Source organism: Pelodiscus sinensis, chromosome 5 (genome assembly GCF_052426305.1).
Source record: "Pelodiscus sinensis isolate ZL-2025 chromosome 5, ASM5242630v1, whole genome shotgun sequence".
Lineage (NCBI taxonomy): Eukaryota > Metazoa > Chordata > Testudines > Trionychidae > Pelodiscus > Pelodiscus sinensis.
Genome location: NC_143056.1, coordinates 110,250,583 through 110,268,245, shown reverse-complemented (window position 1 = coordinate 110,268,245; position 17,663 = coordinate 110,250,583). Strand labels below are relative to the sequence as shown.

The following is a 17,663-nucleotide window of genomic DNA, read 5'->3' as shown; positions in this document are numbered from 1 at the left end:
ATAAGATATATGTTCTGCAGATTGTTGGTATGGACTAGGCTGGCAGATACTGGGAGAATGTAGAGCCGTGGTCACCAACAGGTCAATCGTGATTGACTGGTTGATTACGAGGCCTCGACCACTCGATTGCGAGGCCTCGACCAGTCGATCGCAAGGCGTCCTGTCCGACCCACCCCCATTTCCCTCCCACCCCCGAGAAGCCCCACTACCTACTTCCAGTGAAAATGGAGGTAGTGTAGGCTTCCCGGGGATGGACAGAAGTCCCTCAGCTTAGCGCCACTTCCGGCGCTTCCGGAAGTAGCGCTAGCTGCTCTGCCGGGTGTACTGCGGGAGGGAGCATTAGCTCCCTGTACCGCATGGGAGGGGTGAGTCAGCCCCGTGGGAGGCTGGGGGTGGGGGTCATCCCTGGGGCAGGTGCGCTCGGGGCTTCCCTGCGCCGGGGCGGTTGGCCCTGGGGCAGGTGTGCACGCGCGCGGGGCTTCCCTGCACCGGGGCAGTCGGCCCCGGGGCAGGCACGTGCTGGTTTCCCCTCTGGGGGTGGGGGAATCCTGGGAGGAGGCAGAAACAAGGGACTCTCTGCCTCCACTGGCACCCCACTCCCCAGCCACAGAACTCTGTCCCCACTCCCCTCCCCATTCCCCAAACGCTGTCCCCACTCCTCTGCCCCAGCCACAGAAGTCTGTCCCCACTCCTCTGTCCCCAGCTATAGAACTCTGTCCCCACTCTGTCCCCACTCTCCTGTCCCCAGCCACACAATTCTGTTCCCACTTCCCTGTTCCTAGCTACAGAACTCTGTCCCTATTCCTGTCCCCACTGGTACTCTGTCCCCTGCTGCAGAATCCTTCCTTCTGCCCTCCCAGCACCCTGTTCCCTCTCTCTTACCCCCAGCAGCAGAACTCTGTCCCCACAAAATGTATAATTATAAATGCTTCATTTTAGATTTAAATAGCATGAATAAAAAACAGACCATTTATTTCATAACTATAAACATGTGATTTTAATTTTATATATCGCATAATTTAAAAATAAACTGTTTATCAGAGTGTGTAAGTAAGGGCTGGGGATAGCAAATGATGGACAGGAGGAGAATAGAGAGGGCGGGGCTTCAAGGAAGGGGCGGGGCTTCAAGGAAGGGGCGGGGTGGTAGATCTTCACCTGTTCAGAGATTTAAAAAGTGATCTTGGGTGTAAAAAGGTTGGAGACCACTGATGTAGAGTAAAGAGGTGCATTGCACTGGTGGAGCTGGTACACGCAACTCTGGTGCTCGCTGCCAGGTGTTGCTTGTTTTATGAGAAGCCTTCTTTGGCTCCGGTGCTGGGGAGTGCTTAGGTTCCAACTGGTAGAACCTGAGTGTTGTCTCAGTGCTGAGGTGTCCGTTGGCACCGGTCATAGTAGAATGCCTGAGTTTGCTGGTGCTGGCTGAGGAGCAGTACTGGTTACTGCAGAGGAGCTGGACTTCTTCTTCGGCTCAGACGCCACTGTCTTTGTAGGTGCCATTTTGCACTTCAGCATTGTGCCAGAGGTAGACAGTACCAGTGAACAGGTGGCAAGGGAGGTGGATGGTAAAGACCATGTTGGAGACGTCCAGGAGATGTGGGAAACTCTTTAGGGTGATGAATTAGCCCTTTTTCATGGAGTTAATGACTCTGTGGGTTCAGCAGACTGAGACTCCAATGATTGGAGAGATTTCTCCCATTGGAAGTTCTTCAGTCTCATTTCTTGGTCCTTTTTGCCTCTGGCCATCATGTTCTGGCAGGGTGGGCACTTCTGCACCACATGGCCTTCTCTGAGATGCTTTATGCACGAAGCGTGCCTGTCAGATGAGGGCATTGAGTCTCTGCACAAATCACATTTCTTAAAACCAAGGGAGCCTGGCATTTTGAAAAAAGTACTTGTAGAGTTGAGAAACTTGGAGATAGCAGAGGGGAAAAGAACGGGGAAGTGTTTTTGCTTTTGGCTGGTTTTTTTTTTTTTTTTGAAGAACTAATGAACACTAACTATAAACTGACTAAAACTACTAATGAACTATAAACTAACAACTATTTCTATTTTTCCAGGCAGAAAGGAAAGCACTCCTGCGACTCCATCTTCTGCTGAGGATGGCAGAAAAGGAACTGAGGGGGACCCGCACTGCGTGCACAGCTAATGGGCAGAAACAGTGCAAGACGGCAGCTGCGTTTGTGCAATATGGGAAGGCACTATTAGATAAAAATCTCTGATCGCTAGTGCCAGGACACCGCAAAATCTGAGTGGAGTACCCACAGGGACACCACTGGAAGGAGAAATGACCAACAGAGTCAACAACCAATGTTGAGGAGGCCTTGTTGGTACTATTATTATAAAGTTAGCACAGTCTTGCTCAACTTTGGACAAGACCTTGGCAGGGACAGAATTGGAAATATTTGTCGTTCCTTTTTAACCATGACCCACCTAGGAACAAAAAAATATTGTTTTCATCTGGTTACAAACACGTCTACTTGGAAAGTTCCCCACTGTTACTAAAAGACCTTGGAGACATCTGGACAAACAGATCACTTGCTGTGACCTGCAAACAATTTGGTCAGATGGTCTGCCAGAATGTTTTGGATCTCTGGAAGGTAAGCTGCTTTCAAGTTGATGGGTATAAACTGGCCATCAGTAAGTTTAGGCTTAAAATTAGGCAAAGATTTCCAGTCATTAGAGGAGTGAGATTCTCAAATAGCCTTCCAAGGAGAGCAGTGGGGGCAAAAAACCCTAACTGTTTTCAAGACCACGCTTAGTAAGTTTACAGAGCAGATGGTATGCACCCAATCTGTGACTGATAGGAGCAAATATCTCCAGTGGCTGGGGATGGGACACCAGATGGGGAGGGATCTCAGATACAACAGAGAATTCTTTCCCAGATGTCTTGCTAACAGACCTTACCCACATATTCAGGGTCTAACTCACTGACATATTTCAGGTTAGGAAGGAATTTTCCTCTGGGTTAATTTAGTGATGCCCAGGAGCAGTGTAGCATGGGGCTTGGATCACTTGCAATATAAATGGAGAATTCTCTATAACTTGGCACCTGAGAAAATTCTACACCAAAAAAATTAAAATTCTGCACACATTTTAAAATTCTGCAAAATGTCTCAGGTCAGCAGGTTCCAAATATGGAAGGACTTAGTATGGAGGGATCTAGGTGTGGTGTAAGAAAGTTCTGTGTGGGACAATCTGTGTGTGCACAGCTTAGTGAGGAATACGGGAGAGATCTGATTGCATGAGGGATCATTGCATGGTTTCAGGTGCTATAACAATGGGATTCTACAAGGGAAATAAAAGTTTCTGCAGCTCAGCAGAGAGATCTGTGTGGGGTGAGGGGAGTTTCAACAGGGAGAATTTCAGCTGGGGAAATGGACTTTGTGGTTGGGAGTCCAGGTGCAGATGACTGGGAATTCAGATGTGGGGGCTCCTTAGGGTGGTCCAAGTGCAGAGGACTGGTGCTCACTGAGGTCGAGGGTTGAGTGCAGGGGGTAGTCCAGATGCAGGGGGAGGGCTTTGGAAGGAGGTATGGATGCAGAGGATGGTGCTGAAAGGCAGGCTCCAGGTGCAGGAAGCCAAACAGATGACCTGAAATGCCCTGATATTATATGGAGATTTAGATCTTTTGAAGACCAAAGCCCCTGAGGCTCAAGGGGGCTTTATTCTGCTCCCAGAACTAATGCATCTGTGACTAAGATGAGTATCTGTTGAGGAGGAGAAAATGGGACTCCTGTGCAAACATGTGATAGATCTATCTACTGGTCCTGAGAGGAGAAGACTCGAGCAGGTACAAAGGCCATGTTTTCTATATGATTGTATACTGGAGAATACACTGAGGTAACCTAATGTTGTAACTCACTGAAATGCATTCTGGCATATTGGCCCACATAAGAGCATGTCACCATGTACCCTAGTAGTCCGAAACTATACTGAATTGTAGATTGTTAGATCTAGTACAATGAGCTGCATAGCATGCAACCTCTATTGTGACAGGAACGCCATGGGCTGCAGAGAGTCCAACAATGAAATCTGTTCTTTGAAATGAAGTCAGGGTAGATTTTTCTATCTTGATTAGAGCCATTGCATGTGAAAGACTGACTGGATAGCACCTACGTTGGAGAGTACTTGATATCTGAATAGGCCTCTCATTAGCCAGTCATCTATGTAAGGGAACACAAGGATTATTTGCATGAATACAGCAACTATTGACTTATATTTTGTGAAAATGCAAGGTGTTGCTGACCAGCCTAAAGACAGAATCAATAGTGAGGAACTGCTTGTATCTTTGAGTAATTGACATATGAAAGTAAGTTTCCCTTAAGTCCAGAGCATCATAACCTGTCTCTGGTCTCTGAGGAGAGGATTGAGTAGGTATCTGGAATTTCATTTTCTTTGGAAACTTATTCAGTTGCCTTGGATATAAAATTGGTCTGAGGCTTCCTCACTCTCTTTGCCTTTGGAATTAGAAAGTGTTGGGAATATAATCCCATTCTTTGGAGAGCCATGAAAATTTCCTCAATGGTCCCCATGAGGAGTATAGACTGGACCAGCTTCAGTAGCACATTCTCATGAAAATGGTCCCAGAAGAGGGATAAAGAATGGGCCTAGAAATAAACGGAATGGTGTATATCAGTTCCACCATGTTTAGGAACCTGACTTGTGGTAATACAGAAAGCAGGATAGGCAATTGGCAAAAATAGAGTATGGAAACGGTGAAAGTGGTAGGCTGTTCTAAGCCAACATGTTTTCTTTGAAAATCTGATTTGCCCAGAACCAGCAGTTCTGGAGGAGGTCGGAGGTGGAGCCATCTACCCATCTTTCTTGACAGGACCGGTCTATGAGATATGAGAGGGAGCAAGCACTGGGACCGCAGCAGAAGATTTTCTCTTCATTGCTGATGTATAAATTCCTAGTGAATCAAGGGTCATCCTTGAATACTTAAGGCTATGAAATCTTTCATCTGTTTTTGGGAGAAAATCTCTTTGAATAGGATATCTTGAAGAGTTTGCTTCACCTCTGCTGCCAAGATCTAGTGACTGTAGGCAGCCAAAATAAACACCACATAGTAATGTCAGAAACCATAGCTCAAACCAATGAGTCTGCCACGTCTGTGCTCACTTGTAAAGCTGGTTTGACAACTAATCTGCTTGTCTGACAACTAAGCTACGAGAGCAATTAATGCTGCTTAGCATCATCCAAAAGTCAGTCTTTAAACTTCAGGACATTATCCCACAGCATAAAATCATATGAACCCAGAAAAACCTGCTGGTTTGCAATTCTCAATTACAAGTCTTTTGTAGAATAAATCTTCCTAACGAAGAGATCCAGCTTCCTTGTTTCTTTGTCTTTCAGGGTTGACACCTGTTGTACCTGTTTGTCCTTTATGTTTGCAACAAACATTAGCAGGGAAACAGGATGTAGATAATTGTAAAAATGCTCATATGCTAGTGTGACAGACTGGGCCAAGTCTGGGCACTGCTGAGGGCATCAGCTCAGGGCAAATTGCTCAAAACCAGGGCTACTTACAGCCCTCGACTGGAGATCTTTCCCAAATAGGCCACAAACCAGTTGCTCAGAGCTACCAATCTGGCCAGCAGGAAGCCTCATGAGCAAAACCCCTCAATAACCGCAGCTATCCCTGTGCTACAATCAGTCCCGGGCCTTACACACAGGTGAGAGATTATAAAACCAGATCTCACCAACACCAAACAGATCCTCCCAGTCCCAAAGAACCAGCCACAATCCCAAGTCAATTTACACTTTAGATCTTACTCACAAGAGCACGCTGAGCCAATCCTAAATCTAAAGGTTTATTAATAAAAGAAAGAAAAGGTTGAGAGTAAGATTGTTAAGGAGAATACATAACATACATCAATCACCAAGTTCTTGATGCAGGTTCTTAGCAGGGATGTTACAAACTGCTATCTTATAAGTCTCTGGTGTATATCCTGTATCAGGATGGGTCAGCAATCCTTCCTGGCTCTCTATCCCTAGCAAGGATGCATCTGGAATCAGGAGCTAGAATGAAGACAAGATGGAGACGCCCTCATGGGATTTTTATATTCCCGGTGTCTCCCAAATTGGAGCTGGTCACATGATCTAATGTCCTGTTTCTGTTTCACATGCAAGTAGCCATGAAGCACTGGCTGGTTTCCAGACTTCCAGACGCATTCCTCAGTTGTGTATTGGCCACTCTGAGAGCCCTTGTCCATGAAGCATTGCTAGTTATCACAGCCATTCACTGAACTCTCATTCGTCACAATAGGCATTCCAGGCCCATTGCTCCCTCCCAGATAGAGAACATATACAGTACAAGAACAGAGCCCATATTCATAACTTCATATACAAACATCATAAAAGTACATGAATGCCATACACAGAGTCAGTAGAGGATAAGCTTTCATTTGACACCTCACATGGCCAACTTTGTACAGAATTGGGGGCAAACACCACCTGTGGGTGCAACAGTGATCTGTCTGCTCCCTTTAAAATCCAATAACATGACAGCTAGGAAGGGACATAATATCTTTTGCAGTGGGAGGAAGAGAGGATAGAATCCTGCCATAAACTATTAATGGGCTTTAGAACAGCTTCATTAATAGGGAGAAATACCCTAGAGGCAGTGGATATATCAGGCCAAGGAAGGCACTACCTTCCCTTGAAGCTGTGGCTGCCCATCCACAGGACAACTGGGTTGTGGTAACCACCCCTTCTCTAAGAACCCACCTCCTCCTCTACCCTCAAAGGTTCCTGCTGCTCACAGTCTCTCCCCTCTTGAGGACAGAGGAGTGAGAGAGATAGAGAGCCAGCACATTGCTGTTAGGGGCCAGCAGCTCAGCAGGGGGAGATGGGATCCAGGGCCTTTCGGACAGGAGAAATTGGTACTCAGGGAGGCTGCTGGTGGCTCAGCCTGGTGCTGAGGATTGCCTGGTGCTTGCAGAGGCAGTTGGTTCAACCAGGCACAGGACAACTGTTCAGGGGCCAGGAGAGTAGTTTGGTCAAGTGCTGGGTGGTGGGCAGCGGAAGCTCAGCCTTCTGCGGCTGAGGTGAGCAGGCTGGGGCTCCTTCAGTCTGGAGGGTCCCTGAGGGCTTTTCCTTTTATGTAGGGACTTTGGGGGCTATGTTTATGCAGGGGCTATGTGGGAGCAGGACCTTGGGCAGAAGGGATAGGGGCTTGCCTCCTCAAAGCAGGGGTTCACCTGCTACCCATGTCCACAGGGACTTGTAAATATCTTGTTAAAATATCTTGTTAAAATATCTTGTTAAAATATCTTCCAATCTGTGTGACTTTTTTGCACCTCCTTCAGACCCATCCACCTTTTTAGCAAGTTTTGATGGGGCCTGAAGTTATCTGACTGGGTGAGGTAGACTCTGCAACTACCACCACATCCAAAGATAGAGAGGCTAATGGCTGTTGAGGACAACCCTTGTACAACTTGTACACAGGAGGGTCCTGAGTAAGCAGCTTCCCTTGCATTGTACCCATCCCAGTACCAGAAGAGTGGAAGTGGTGACCTTGGTGCACATGTTTCCAGTGCTTATTTGATCTGGGAGGGTGAGAAGGAAGTGGGGATATCTCAGAGTATGGGATGGAAGCCTCAAGCTTTCAAAAAGCCATTGATATGGAGGAACGGCCTACCTATGTGACGGCCATTGGTCTTTAGGTTGAATCATTGTGGGTAAGCACCTGACTAGTGCTGCTGGGTTGCCCAGGTCTGGAAACATTAGAGTTGACATCAGAATCTGAGTCCATTTCCTCTAGCCACCAAGCAGTTGCCGCCCTTGCTACTGGGGAGACCAGTTGCAAATCTGTTGATGGAGGCACCAATAAGATCACTGCAGGATGCCCTTCACCCCGCAATGGAAGCCACCGAGATGCACCAACAGCAGTGGCCAACAGTTCCAAATGGTACACCGGACCAGAAATTGCAACCAAAATATCTAAACCATCACTGACAAGTTCAGTAGTTTCCATGTTGTCTCAAATGTCTTGGGCATAAAAGGCATTGTCAAAGGCTCCCAACCTTGCAGTATGCTGGTCCTGTCATCCATCTCAATGGGCATTGCTGGGCTCCAGAGTAAAAAATTACTCTTTACAGGCAGGCTGTATCTGGGGATGTTGCTTCTTTGAGGGCCTCATCTGTGTCATTGCCTTCACTTGATGCCTGGCCTGAAGTATTTTCTCTGATGCCAGCAAGGAGTGTCTGCCTACAGATTCAAATAGAACAGGCAAAATACTACTGGCAGACTAAGAATGCTTGAGTCCCATTTTTAGCAGGAAGGTTCCAATGGACAGTTAAGCGCAGATTCGATGGGAAAGTACATAAACCTAGCCAATTAAGACAGCTGGGAAGAGGATCATTCACTGGCATACATCTGTCACAGGCCTTGACACTGGCAGAACACAGCATGAGTCTGACACCAGACCCAATACCCAAATGAGCACTGGAGACTGAGCTTCACTGAGAACTAAACTAAACATACTCTAATCTTCAATTGTGAACAAAATACACTAATATTCACTAAACCTGGGATGGAAAAACTACGACCAGTGGGCCACATCTGACCCATCAGCTGCTTCAGTCCATCTCGAGCTCCCGCTGGGAAGTGGGATCAAGGTGGCACAAAGGCAGCAGCACGGGGTAGTGGGAAGGCAGGAGCCATGGAGCTGACTGCCCTCCACTCTGCATCTAAAACAGAGGCAGCAGCACTTGGGGGAGAAGGGGGAGGGAAAAAGGGAGCTGGTGCTTGCTTTTAAACTGGGTCCCCTTGAGCACTGGCTCCCGTCTCCTCTCTCCAGAGCCGTGTGACCCCCACACTGCTGCCTCTGATACAGCTGCAGAGAGTGGGGTAGGCGAGAGCCAGTACACGCAGGGAGCCATCTTTTAAGACAGCTCCCGGCATGTGCTGGCTCCAGTGGAGTTGCCTCCCCACTTCTCTTCACTGCTGCCTCCCACAGAGGCAGAAACGGGGGAAGGGACAGGCAGGAGCCAGTACTCGCAGGGAGCCAGCTTAAAAGCAGCACAGTGGAAGGGAGGAAACAGGAACCAGTGGTTACAGGGAGCCACACTCCTTCCTTCCACGTATAAATGTGTAACCACTGAACAATTCAGCAGTTACACATTTACACAAATAGATATATTTTAACATCCCTACGTTTTAGCAAGTTTTAGTTTCAGTTAGTGTGACGGGCTGTACCAGCCCCGTACTGAACTAACAGGGTTTAGCCAGGTTACCCTGCCAGGCATGCTCAGACTGTAGCTCAGGTATAAAAGCCTGGGGAGAGGCTCAGTCTGGGCTGGCTGCTGGAGGAGAAGGACCTCAGGTTAGAACTCCTGAACAGCAGCAGCCAGCTGCCCGAGGGGAGAACAGCAGAGGCTCCAATGCTGGTTGGGACATAACCACTGCAGACTACCAGGGAAGTGTGGCCCCCAAGGAGTCAGAAGACCCAGCTACCATGTGGGAAGTTGGCCAATTGGATTAGGTAGGAAGTGGCCCAGGGAGGATGCGGGTTAGGGTTAGGTTCATCATCTTGGTTTAATATGCTTTACCTATATGCTTTTCAACATTGTCCTCAATCTCAATTTATTATACGGCTTCATACCCATGACCTACATGTTTTGGGGATTCAATAAACTACTTTCTGCAGATGAGGAAAAAGAAATGCAAACACTTCACAAGAGAAGTAGATCACATCATTAAATGGTCAACCATGAACTAGGAGAACCTGCTTCACTAAAGAAAACCCCTCTGATAACACTAGCACACACACACACACACACCCCTACCTTAGTTGTCACCCACAATCATAGACTCATAGACTTTAAGGTCAGAAGGGACCATTTTGATCATCTAGTCTGACGCCCTGCACAGAGCAGGCCACAAAATCTCACCCACCCCTCCTAGAATAATCCTCTCACCTATATCTCAGATATTGAAGCCTTCAAATACTTTGAAGACCCCAAGATGCAGAGAATCCTCTAGCTGTGATCTGTACCCCATGCTACAGAGGAAGGCGAAAAACCTCCAGGGCCTCTGCTAATCTACCCTGAAGGAAAATTCCTTCCCGACCCCAAATATGGCGATCAGCTAAACCCTGAGCATGTGGGCAAGACTCATCAGCCAGACACCCAGAAAGTTCTCTATAGTAACTCCTATCATCCCTCCATTGACCTATTTCCCACTGATAATGGATGATCAATTAGTTACCAAGATCATGTTATCTCATCAAACCATCCCCTTCATAAACACATCTAGTTTAATCTTGAAACCAGATAGATCTTTTGCCCCCACTACTTCCCTTGGAAGGCCGTTCCAGAACTATACTCCTCTAATGGTTAGAAACCTTCATCTAATCTCAAGTCTAAACTTCCTACTAGCCAGCTTATATCCATTTGTTCTTGTGTCCACATTGGTATTAAACTTAAATAATTCCTCTCCCTTCCCTGGTATTTATCCCTCTAATACATTTAAAGAGTGCAATCATGTCCCCCCTCAGCCTTCTTTTGGTTAAAGTAAACAAGCCAAGCTCCTTGAGTCTCCTTTCATAAGACAGGTTTTCCATTCCTCGGATCATCCTAGTGGCCCTTCTTTGTACCTGTTCCAGTTTGAATTCACCCTTCTTAAACATGGGAGACCAGAATTGCACACAGTATTCCAAATGGGGTCTCACCAATGCCTTGTATAATGGCACTAACACCTCCTTATCCCTACTGGAAATACCTCGCCTAATACATCCCAAGATCGTATTAGCCTTTTTCACGGCCATGTCACAATGGCGGCTCATAGTCATTCTATAATCAACCAGGCCTCCGAGGTCCTTCTCCTCCTCCGTTACTTCCAACTGATGTGTCCCCAGCTTATAACTAAAATTCTTGTTATTAATCCCTAAATGCATAACCTTACACTTCTCACTATTAAATTTCATCCTATTGCTATCACTCCAATTTACAAGATCATCCAGATCTTCCTGTATGATATCCCGATCCTTTTCTGAATTGGCAATAGCTCCCAACTTTTTGTCATCTGCAAATTTTATTAGGACACTTCCACTTTTGGTGCCAAGATCAGCAATAAAAAGATTAAATAAAATTGGCCCCAAAACTGATCCCTGAGGAACTCCGCTAATAACCTTCCTCCAACCTGACAGTTCACCTTTCAGTATGTAGTCTCCCCTTTAACCAGTTGCTTATCCACCTCTCAACTTTCCTATTAATCCCTATCTTTTCCAATTTAACCAATAATTCTCCATGTGGTACTGTATCAAATGCCTTACTAATGTCGAGGTAGATTAGATCCACTGCATTTCCTTTACCTAAAAAATCTGTTACTTTCTCAAAAAAGGAGATCAGGTTGGTTTGGCACGATCTACCTTTTGTAAAACCATGTTGTAATTTGTCCCAATTGCCATTAGCCTCAATGTCTCTAACTACTTTCTCCTTCAAAATTTTTTCCAGGATCTTACATACTACAGATGTCAAACTAACAGGCCTATAGTTACCCGGGTCGCTTTTTTCCCTTTCTTAAAAATCGGAACTATATTAGCAATTCTCCAGTCTAATGGTACAACCCTTGAGTTTAGAGATTTATTAAAAAATTTTGCTAATGGACTTGCAAGTTCATGTGCCAGTTCCTTTAATATTCTTGGATGAAGATTATCTGGGCCCCCCGATTTACTCCCATTAAGCTGTTCAAGTTTGGCTTTTACCTTGGATATGGTAATATCTACCTCCTTATCTTTAGTCCCATTTATTTACTTACCATTATACCTAAAGCTCTTCATTAGCCTCATTAAAGACTGAAGCAAAGTATTTGTTCAAATATGGGGCCATTCCTAGATTATCCTTAACCTCCACTCCATCCTTAGTAATTAGCGGTCCTACTACTACTTTTTTTGTTTTTTTCCTATTTATATGGCTATAAAACCTTTTACTATTGGTTTTAATTCCCTTTGCAAGGTCCAACTCTACCTGACTTTTAGCCTTTCTCACTTTATCCCTACATGCTCTAACCTCAATAAGGTAGCTTTCTTTACTGAACCCTCCCATTTTCCACTCCTGAAATGCTTTCTGCGTTTTCTTAATCACCTCTCTGAGATGCTTGCTCATCCAGCTTGGTCTAACACACCTGCCTATAAATTTTTTCCCTTTTCTAGGGATACAGGCTTCTGACAGCTTCTGCAACTTTAACTTAAAATAATTCCAGGCCTCCTCCACTTTAAGATCCATAATTTCTTTAGTCCAATCAACTTCCCTAACGAATTTCCTTAATTTACTAAAGTTAGCCCTTTTGAAATCAAAAACCCTAGTCTCAGATTTATTTTTGTTTATCCTTCCATTTAATTTAAACTGAATTAGCTCATGATCACTCGAGCCAAGGTTGTCTCCTACAACCATTTCATCTATGAGGTCCTCGCTACTCACCAAAACCAAATCTAAAATAGCATCCCCCCTTGTTGGTTCAGCAACTACTTGATGAAGGAATTCATCAGCTATCACATCTAGGAAAATCTGAGCCCTATTACTATTACTAGCACTTGTTCTCCAGTCTATATCTGGAAAGTTGAAATCTCCCATGATTACACAGTTTCCATGAGTATTTACTTCATTAAAAACATTAAAGAGGTTTCTATCCATATCCACCACCTTTACCCTTATTTCTGTCTTTCCTAAACAGCACATACCCTTCAATACCTGTACTCCAGTCATGCCTAGTATTCCACCATGTTTCTGTTATTCCTATAATATCTGGTTTCACTTCCTGGACCAATAGCTCTAGTTACTCCTTTTTGTTACCTAGGCTCCTCGCATTGGTGTACAAACATCTTAATTTTTGCTGGTTGGCCTCATTCACATTCTTTACCCAATTTGGCACAGACATTATACCTCCAATATGACCTATTAGACTAGTATCCACCCCACCCTTCCTCATGTTCATTCTCCTACCCCCAGCTATATCCTTTCTTACTTCGTTTTCCTCCCCCTCAGTATTAAAATCTGGTGTAGAGATTACCTGGGCATCTCCCAACCATCTCCCCCAAATTCCTAGTTTAAAGCTCTCTTAATAAGTTGAGCCAGCCTCCATCCTAGAAGTCTATTTCCCTCCCTACTTAGGTGAAGTCCATCTCTAGAGAACAGTCCTCTGTCCATAAATGCCTCCCAGTGACCATACATCCCAAAGCCCTCCTTATAGCACCACTGCCTAAGCCATCTATTGATCATCATAATCCTGTCACATCTTAGTTGCCCTTCTCTAAGAACAGGCAGAATCCTGAAAAAAATCTCTCCTGAACTTCTAACACCCCCCCAACCTCCACAACCTCATCATCAGAAGCAAGCTCCCCAAAGACTTAGTCACACTAACTGAAAGTGGCACCTAACCCTGACAGAAAAACAGATACAAAATCTGCAGACAGAACTCCACTGCTACCATGATAAATACCTCCATTTACACCTAAGAAACTAATCATGGGCCCTACACATGTCTATTACAACAGATGGAATGCCATATCTAGTGTATAAAATGCCCCAACAACTCATTGGGAGAAACCAGATAATCAATATATTCTTGAATGAACTCACACAGAAAAATGATAAAAGACAAAAATACTGTATCACTCATGGATGAACACTTTTTACAAAGGGATCACTACATATGTGATTTTTTTTCAATACTTGTCCTCAGAGGAAACCTGCACATCACTCTCAAATGGCAAGCCTGGGAACTTAAATTCATAACACTAGATGCTAAACATCATGGATATTGGTTTTGTGGCTCCTTACAACTGTCTAACCTTAGGCTTAATGGCTCACGTCCAACTCCTTTTGCATAAAGATCTAACTCTTATTGCCCATTCCATCTAAAGTAACCCTTTATAACATTTATCACTTATGTTATCACAATCTGTTCCAACTTGTATTTAGCTCTGACACTCTTTTTTCCCTGAACTCAAAGAAAAATGTTGTGTAGCTTGAAAATATTCATCTTCCACCAACAGAAGTTAATCTAATAAAAAATATTACCTTTCTTACCTTGTGTGTCTCATATCCCGGGACCAACATGACTACAACGGCACAAGAAAATCCATCTTTGAGGGGTTTCTCATCGTGTTCCCCGGATGGAGCTTTTTTCTCCTCCATTCCTATGACTGCTGATGATTTTAAAACTTACCAGAAGCTTTTAAAGATAATGGCAAAATGCCTTGAAGTGTCTTTGGAGTTGGTCCAAGTAGAAAATGCACAAACTGTTTGATATTCTGTAACCAGTTGCAGAAAATATGACACTCATCCAATTAATGAATGAATCTTTGAACCCACGCCACAAAGGACTTGTGGGCTACTCTGGCATCTATCACAGTGAGAGCAGAGAGGGATAATCATAAATAAGTCGTCCTCCCGCAAAAAAAGATTTGAGTATTTCTGTTTGCACCTAGCACCAACATCCCTAATAGTTACTGTGATTAATGAAAAGACCAAGCATATAACAAGATCTACTTGAGAAGAAAGAGCCAAACATCAGGTTTATTTCCTCAAAAGATTATTCTTCTACATATATTCAGGTCAGAATTGCAAATTATAAAGCTATGCTGGCCAAATATAATTATATCTAGTGGCTCAGAGCAGCAGATTTCTTGGGCAAACTACCATTGGATATCAAAGAGGAATTTAAATTAACTTGTTTAAATTACCCTGTTTAATGACTTCCTTTCTGGCAAGTTTGGACTCAGCTGACAAAGGACCAAGACTGATGGTTACAGGTGTTACCTTGAAGATAGGGTGACCATTTATCCAGTTTTTAACAGGACAGTTCCATATTTAAGCCCTCCTGAAGATGTCCCAACTTATTTTTTAAAATACAGGCAAACTGTCCCGTATTTTCAGCTCTGGTGCTCCCCGCTGCTGGTCAGTTGGTGTCAGTGCAGCCAGCAGCCTCCTGTTTGTGGCTGGTAGGTGAATGCAGCAGACAGTGGCCAGCAGGTGATGCTCTCAGGCAGGCTTCAGAACCTAATGACTGGAAGATAGCTATCATGATGCCAATATTTAGAGCTGATCCTGGCAATTACAGACCAGTAAGTCTAATGTCAGTACTGGGCAAATTAGTGGAAACTATAGTAAAGAATAAAATTGTCAGACACATAGATTAAAAAAATTTGTTAAGGGAAAGTCAACATGATTTCTGTAAAGGGAAATCATACCTTATTAATCTGCTAGAGTTCTTTGGGGGAGGGAGGGTGTCAACAAACATGTGGAGAAGAAAAATCCAGTGGCTATACTTAGATTTCCAGAAAGCCTTTGACAAGGTCCCTCACCAAAGGCTCTTAAGCAAATTAAGTTATCATGAGTTAAAAGGGAAGGTCCTTTCGTGGATTGATAACTGGTTAAAGGAAACGAAGAGTAGGAATAAATGGTAAGTTTTCTGAATGGAGAGAAGTAACTAGTGAGGTCCCCCAAGGGTCTGTCCTGGGACCAATCCTATTCAACTTATTTATAAATGATCCAGAGAAAGGGGTAAACAGTGAGGCGGCAACATTTGCAGATGTTACCAAACTGCTCAAGATAGTTAAGACCAAAGCAGACTGAGAAGAGCTTCCAAAAGATCTCACCAAACTAAGTGATTGGGCAAAATGGCAAATGAAATTAAATATTGAGAAGTATAAAATAATGCATATTGGAAAAAATAATCCCAACTATACGTACAAAATGATGGGGACTAATTTAGCTACCACTACTCAAGAGAGAGATCTTGGAGTGACTGTGGACAGTTCTCTGAAAATATCCACTCAGTGTGCAGTGGCAGACAAAAAAGCAAGTAGAATGTTAGGAATCATTTTAAAAGAGATAAAGAATAAGACAGAAAACATTTTAATACCTCTATATAAAACCATGGTACGCCCACATCTTGAATACTGCATACAGATATGGTCGCCTCATCTTAAAAAAGATATATTGGCATTGGAAAAGGTTCAGAAAAGGACAACAAAAATGTTTAGGGGTTTTGAATGGGTCCCATATGAAGAAAGATTAAAAACACGTGGACTTTTCAGCTAAGAAAAGAGGAATCTAAGGGGGGGGGGAGGGATATGATACAGGCCTATATAACCATGACTGGTATGGAAAAAACTGAATAAGAAAAAGTTATTTACTTATTCCCACAATATAAGAACTTGGGGTCACCAAATGAAATTAATAGGCATCAGGTTTAAAACAAACAAAAGAAAGTTTTTCTTCACTCAGTGCACAGTCAACCTGTGGAACTCCTTGCCAGAGGATGTGGTAAAGACTAGGACTTTAAACAGGGTTCAAAAAAGAGCTAGATAGATTCATGGAGGTTAGATCCATCAATTATCTATTACACAGGATGGGTAGGAACGGTGTCCTTAGCCTCTGTTTGTCTGGAGGTAGGTGACAGGGGAGGGATCATGTGAGGATTACCTGTTGTGTCACCTCCCTCTGGGGCATCTGGTATGGCCACTGAAGGCAGACAGGATACTAGGCTGGATGGACCAGTTGTCTGACCCCGTATGGCTATTCTTATGAAGAAAGGCAGCCAGTAGGAGAGGCAGACTGTGTGATAGAGGGGTAAGAGTGTGGGGATGAGTGAGGGGTGTGTGTCACCCCTATCAATGTGCATTCTAAAGCAGGGTGTCCCAAGGGTAGGGGGGATTCTGTCACCCCTTTCAGGCTCCAGGACTGAAACCACATTCTCCAGAATCTACTGCAGGACTTGAAATCTTGATTCCCAGTGGTACTTCCCACACTGAATTCTGAGCACAACCAGGCTGAGGCCCTGATCCATGATGCACCCTTGAATTCCCAGTACCACCCAGGCTGAAGCCCCGATCCTCAGCAAGCCCTTCCCCACTGGGAAGTGGCCCCGATTGTTGGCATCCCCCTTCCCTCCAGCTGAATCCCTGATCCCACAAATGCCTCCCCCCCAAGGGCTGAAACCACAAGCCCAGGCAACATCTGCAGGGCTCAAATCAGGCACTGAAAGCCTGAAGTCCCGATCCCCACCACCTCAAAACTGAAGCCAGGTGAGACAGGGCTGAATTCTGGATCCGTGGTTCTCCCCAAACAGCAGAAATGCCTACATCCATGGGCAGAGCTGGTGGGCACTGGGGAAGTTGCCCCCACATACTTCAGTGGAAGCGCAGGGCAGTTTTGAGGTGGAAAGCCAGAGCCGGGCAGGGTGGGGCAGCTGTTCCTTGGCTGGGGCCCTTTCACAGGCAGTAGTGCTGTTCACTCTTCTCTACCACTGCTCTTGTGTAAGAGGCTGAAACTGCTCATCAGCAAGTAAGAGAAGCCGGGGTGGAGAACCCAGCTCCATGGCTGGCAGAGCCCTCAGGAAACAGGGGGACCACATAGTCCTCTTGGCACACTGCTTCTAGATTAGGGATATTAAATATCAGTTAATTGAACAGTCGAGTAATCTCATGAATTTTTATTAATTAGTCAACTATTCTATAGTCCCTAGAGGCGGAACTGACAGCCACAGGGCAGGGTGCCAGGCAGGAACTGGTTCACCAGGGGAGCCAGTTTAAAAACCAGTTTCCTTTGTAGGCCGTCTGCCTGTCACCCTGTGCTGCTGCCTCTGATAAAGAGGCAGCAGCCCCTGTCTAAGGGGGGGGAGACCCAACGTGAGCTGGAACTGAGCTGAGGTGC

General features: G+C 44.9%; 1 protein-coding gene and 1 long non-coding RNA gene across 4 annotated transcripts in view; one reads left to right on the top strand and one right to left on the bottom strand.

The window, feature by feature from the left end:
- The window catches only part of PDE3B (phosphodiesterase 3B), a 264,706-nt gene that overhangs the window by 29,655 nt on the left and 217,388 nt on the right, over positions 1–17,663 (bottom strand). The window lies entirely within an intron of this gene.
- LOC106732235 (uncharacterized) overlaps positions 1–17,663 on the top strand; it is a 30,833-nt gene that overhangs the window by 881 nt on the left and 12,289 nt on the right. Inside the window, exon 2 of the long non-coding RNA XR_012903644.2 lies at positions 2,058–2,597. This is a non-coding gene — a long non-coding RNA (uncharacterized LOC106732235). The remainder of the gene's footprint in view (positions 1–2,057; positions 2,598–17,663) is intronic.